The sequence below is a fragment of the Myotis brandtii genome, unplaced genomic scaffold, assembly GCF_000412655.1.
Source record: "Myotis brandtii unplaced genomic scaffold, ASM41265v1 scaffold82, whole genome shotgun sequence".
Classification (NCBI taxonomy): domain Eukaryota; kingdom Metazoa; phylum Chordata; class Mammalia; order Chiroptera; family Vespertilionidae; genus Myotis; species Myotis brandtii.
The window spans coordinates 1,776,792-1,782,677 of NW_005371324.1; positions in this window are offsets into that span (position 1 = coordinate 1,776,792).

The window sequence follows — 5,886 nt, forward strand, 5'->3', positions numbered from 1 at the left end:
GAGACATATGTAAAACTTTAGACAATAAATAAATAAATAAATAAATAAATAAATAAGAAAAAATGATTGTGTAATTTTATGTTAGTGAGAGGATACAATTGAGAAAGTCTGGTTTTATAAACAAGAAATATTGAGAAAGGTTATCATCTATAATGCTGTTTATTTAAATATTTCAAAGGCTAGAGATTGGTAGAGGATCTGTGAAAAGGACTTCTTTTCATAAAGCTGGGCTGAGAGATTCATGTAACCTATCCTCAAAGTAGAGAGTCCCTTCTTCACCTCAGGTCAAGAAAGTGACATCAGCAGAACGACGAGCAGAAGAGTTTCCAGGTAAAATACAGGGCACCCAAAAATAAATGTGAATTGCAAGTGCAGATAAACAATGAGTAACCTGTTAGCAAATAGAATGCCCCAAATATTTCATGGGACAGTCTTACACTAAAAATATCTATTTATCTAACATTCAAATTTAGCTGAATGTACTTTAATTTGCTTAGTCTGACATTAATTGGAAGAACTCAATATCCTGAGTTAAGGCAACACACTTTACTAGGATCTCCCACGTGCCTGGGAAATCTAGAGTGTGAGAAACAGACCAGTGGTGTGCTTAAACTGGGATTATCCTGCACTCTTATTTGTCTGAGGAAATTAATGTGTGTGTGTGTGTTTTTCCCCATTGCTCAGATGTAGGATATCGACAAGGAAGACCAGTGTGTGTCCTCTGCAGGCAAATCCTAGATGGGTAAACTGGATTCAGCAGGAGGAGAAACCAAAGGTAGAAAACCAATTTCTAGAAGCTACAAAGGGAGTAGTAAGCAAATACCACATTATAGTGCTTATGTGTGGGTCAAGGAAACTTCAGGTTGCAGAGGGTAATTAGTGAGACTTCTCAAGAATCCACAAAAACAGCAAGGATTGGGAAAGTCAGCATTAAACCTACTGACCAAGAGTGTGAGACTTCCTTAGGTAAGACGGTTCCTGCCCCACTTCCTGCTTCTCTGCTTTGGCTTGGGTAGGGTCAGAGACTTTAGTCGCCACTATCAGAGAAAGAGATGTGGAAGAATAAAGAGTATAAAGAGAGAAGAGAAATGACTCCCCACTCCATATGACTACATTCTGCTTTCAGTAATCCCCTGGTGGTACATGAGGGAGAAGATTAAACTTGAGTTCAGGTTTTGAATGCCGATTACTCTCTGGAATTGGAAATTATTATTAATGAATCGAGAATGTTTTGCGATATAAAGTAATTGTGTAATTGTTGATTGCCTAAGGATGAAGGGGAAAGCATGGAATCACCTTACTATTCATACTGACACATGAATAAAATATCTTTTCCTGAAAAGGTACCATTTGAATAAACAGTGGGAAATATATGTTTGTTCAACATAAAGGTTTTAGATGGACATCAATCTTTTAAGTTTTATTAATTCAAAGGTCTTTAAATATAAATTATTGGGGTAGATTTAAAACTAATTAATTTTGGGGAGAAGAAAGACAAATGTTCCTGGGCTGGTGTGAAAGCCGCAAATGTATGTGTATCCTAATTCTAAATTCTAAGAGCTTTGTAAAGTTGTATGTGATATGTTCTTTAAAAATTTTATGGCGAGTCTTTCCAAGTTGTCTATAAGCTTCTCAAAGGTAGCGGGTATCATATCTCATTTCTTTAAATTCTCACCATCGAGCACAGTGCTTCCTGCAGAGTAAGTTGGAGATGTATTGAAATTGATTAGTGTCTGCTCCTGGCCCTTGAAGGCTAAGAGAGAGTAGCAACTCTAAGGGAATGAAACAGATAATAAGAACTTTACAAATTCAGAAGAAAAGAGGTTGAGCCCTTAGGAAGGTTGAAGATCTTATGGAAAAAAGAGGGGCTGGTATGTGAGTTTTGGAGGAAGAGCAGGCCTTGGGGAGGTTTTAATCCAGGCTTTTCAGACCGAATGTTGACTGAGCAAATGAAAATGTGACTCTGTGTTTCATATTCAGGAAATAAAGGGGAACTTTGGATGGAACTCAGAGAGAGGACTCTATGAAGTACTACTGAGGAAGGAAGGAAACACATAACAATAGGTTTTTAGTAATGGAAGGCTTAAGAAGTCTGAAATGTACACTTTAACTTTTAAAGATGTTTGAGGAAGAAACTGATTTGTGCAAGGAAGATTTAAAACGCATGCTCCAGTAAGTTCTAACTAGAAGAGAAAGGAGAAAGGTTGAGAGGCAGCTGGAATAATGGCCACTTAGAAGGTTTCAAGAACCTTGGAAAAAATGGGTAAGGACTTGGGTAGGTCAGTGAAGTGAAAGAGAAGGAGTTCATCTGGGAAAAAACTGCCAACAAAGGAAGACGAGACTAATAAGATGGCAGAAGGAGCTGAGGAAACTGATGACCTCATTCACAGAAATAGGGAAATCCAGAAAGAGGAGATTTAAAGGTTCATGTGGTATGTTTTGTTGAATAAAACACAAATAAAATGTATAGACTTAGGCAGTGGTTCTCAACCTTCTGGCCCTTTAAATACAGTTCCTCATGTTGTGACCTAACCGTAAAATTATTTTCCTTGCTACTTCATAACTGTAATGTTGCTACTGTTATGAATCGTAATGTAAATATCTGATATGCAGGATGGTCTTAGGCGACCCCTGTGAAAGGGTGGTTCGACCGCCAAAGGGGTCGAGACCCACAAGTTGAGAACCGCTGACTTAGAGGATCCTTGTTTACTTCATACAAAAATATTTTGCAAGTGAATTTGATTTTATGCCTATGAAAAATTTCAACTCTTCCAAATTCATGAAAAAAGGGAAAGCATATTTACTTTTCTAAAGTTAAATACAGCTGTCTTTTTCTTCTGTTCTTTTGTAACAATGCTTTTGTTTTTAGTTCTCACTCAGCAGGCAAAACAAGATTCTCAGTTACAAGGTATTCTTTAAGGGGTTGGATTTTGTTTAAAAAACACACACACACAATTTTTTATAGTTAGACATGTATTAGAATATTTAGCCAAATATTTGAAAATCAATTAGCAGTGACTTAAACATGGTGGAAGATTTGGGTCTGTTCTCCATAAAACTCAACAATCTATACTAATAAAAGGGTAATATGCTAATTAGACCAGACATCTTCTGGATGTCCTTCCATACAAAGCCACAGTGGCGGGGGCCAAGGCAGCAGTTAGGAGCCAGTGGTCCTGGATTGCAAGAGGGATGTCTGACTTCTGGTTTAGTCAGACATCCCCTGAGGGGTCTCATATTAGAGAGGGTACAGGCCAGGCTGAGGGACATTCCCCCGCCGTGCATGAATTTCATGCACCGGGCCTCTAGTGGTATATAATTGGCTTGGAAGAGTTGCTTTTCCATCATCAGCATAGATTGCACCTTTGGATCCAAGGTAATTTCTCCAGTTGTTCCTGCTTCCTAGGCTTGGGAAAAGGGAAAATAATAAGTGGGAGGCAAGTAGCTTCCTTTTTAGAATGTGAGCTGAAAGTTGCTTACATCCTATTGGCTAACACTTGGTCATGTGGTTTTGGAATTATTATATCTAGGTGAGCATCCCAACCACAATTTGGGGCAGGCAGGATTTGTTTCTGAAGAGAATAAGGGTAGTCCTATGATGAAAAACCTCGGTCTGCTTATATTTCATGTAGCATACCCTGTCCTATTGCTGTACACATAGTATTTAGGCTTTATTAAAAAAAATTATTTCTCATTATTTCCTTATGAGTTATAAATTTTCTTGTAAAATTTTAAATTATTATTATGTCTAACAGTGTTAAAAGATAAATTGAGGCATATTAAAAATTCAAAGAGTTTAGTGAGCAAAAATCATTTGAATTAGGCAGCATCCAATATAGTAGTTAGAAAGGAGCTCTGAGGAGCCGTATAAAATGAAAGACTTTTATAGGCAGAAGGCAGCAGGAACAAGGGAGTGATACCAAGCAAATAACTGGGTCGATTATTGCAAGGTTACTTTTCTTTAGGGGATGGCAGAGGCCCATCAGGCAGCTTACCTAACTGGTGATTCCTGATGGACTGGTTTCAGATTCCATTTCTGGAACAACCAAAACTGTAACTAAGTTAGGTCTCTGTTTCATAACATTGGACTTAGCATAAATAACTCCATTTGGGGCTTGTTGTCTTATTTTTAACAACAGGATAATGCCAAGGCACTCAGGAATAATATTCTGTACAATAATTATTTGAAGAGAAAGTAGTATAAAGCTACAGCACCTGTCAAAATGAGGAGCTATTTAGATTTATTCAAAATGATCATTTTCTATTTGATAGCCTACATATATGTTAATGATAAGAGAAGATTTCTTCTGGTCTGACGTACCCCGTCTCTGAGTGTTATTCACATAAATTAATAATATGGTCTAGGTTGGTGTGTGGCATACAGTTCTTTTGTGGTTGATGTTCTTAAGAAAAAGAAAAAAAAAATGGTATGAGAACAATACAGACAAGAAAAGTTTACCTCTTACCCCAGGCACCATTGCTCACCCTCGGTCAATAGATTGATCTTGAATCATTTGAAAGGTGTTGCTCAGATGGAAAGCTGAAGGAGCTGTGTATGTGAACAAATGTGCTTGATTCTGGGCATAAGTGGGGCTGCTTAAAAGCCCACATGGTCAACAGTCACATGGTTTCCATTCTTCACCCATTTCTTCAACTCTGGCCCAGATAAGAGGATATATCTGTTACCCTGAGGGCTAACAGAGGCAGCAAAGAGACATCACTGTGCTCTGAGATCACAGACAGCAGGGAGATTAAAGAGAGGCATTTTAAAGTTGAGGGAAGACAAGTGTGTGGGGGCCCTGTCTAGAGTATGCCAGATGTTCAAGGCCAATTTGCTACATGCATGTGCAAAAGCAAGGACACAGCAGTTTTACTGTATACACTGCACAGGCGTACTTTTCTATAACCCAAAATCGGTGTCACTATTTGGCAAGAAGCCTCTTTTTTCTAAATTGGTATAAAGATGCGTTATTGACTAGCCGGTGTGTGGCTGCTTTGTAGGGTACTTTGAAGAACTGTTTTGCCTGATGGCTCCTTGTTAACAATGGCTACTTGGTCTGCAATAAAGTCTCTCCTATATGCCTACAACTTCTCATGTCTTCTCCATGTAGTACCCGGCATCCGAGGACTTGTGCTCCCACACAGGTGTACTTATTATATTCCTGCACTGGAAACCCAGAAATGACTGGGTGGTGGTGGTTGGAAATTTGGAGGAGATATTATAATTCCCAAATGGATAGGTATAAACTTAGAGCAGAGCACAATCGTGGGTACTTTCACTGTGACCCAATGTGTGCTCAAATGAAGTTGAGGATACTGTTCCTGGAACTTTGATGTACATATACTAGTAAATTGCTGACAGACCCTATAAGAAGCAGATTCTGACTCAGTATCTTGTGTGAGGTTGCGATTGTGTGTCTCTAATAAATCCCCAGGCGAGGCTGATGCTGCAGCTCCACAGACCAGGAAACATCTAGCAGCCAGGGTTTAGTAACATGGAGTTAATCAAGCATTCGTCCTATCCCTTTCCCAGTTCCCCTCTCTTTCCTTCTGAGATAGAAGTGCCTGGATCTTAAAAATGCCACTAACGAGTGTCACTGAGTAGCTGTTCAGCCTCCCTGAGGCTTAGTTTCATTGCTTGAATGAGTTTTTATGAGCACTGTAGTGTTCGCTATTTCTCTCCAGCAAATATTTCTCGTTTTCTTCTTATGTGCATGGTTGGATTGCATACGCCTGCTCTTGTGAAGTTAGGTATGGCTATCTTTCGACTTTGACCAATAAAACAGAGGCAAAAATGCGATGTTACCTGTGTGATTTGCTACCTGCTCTTTCTCTCTGCCTTGATTACTGGTAATGTTCTAGTAGAGGTTTCATCAAGAGGACCAC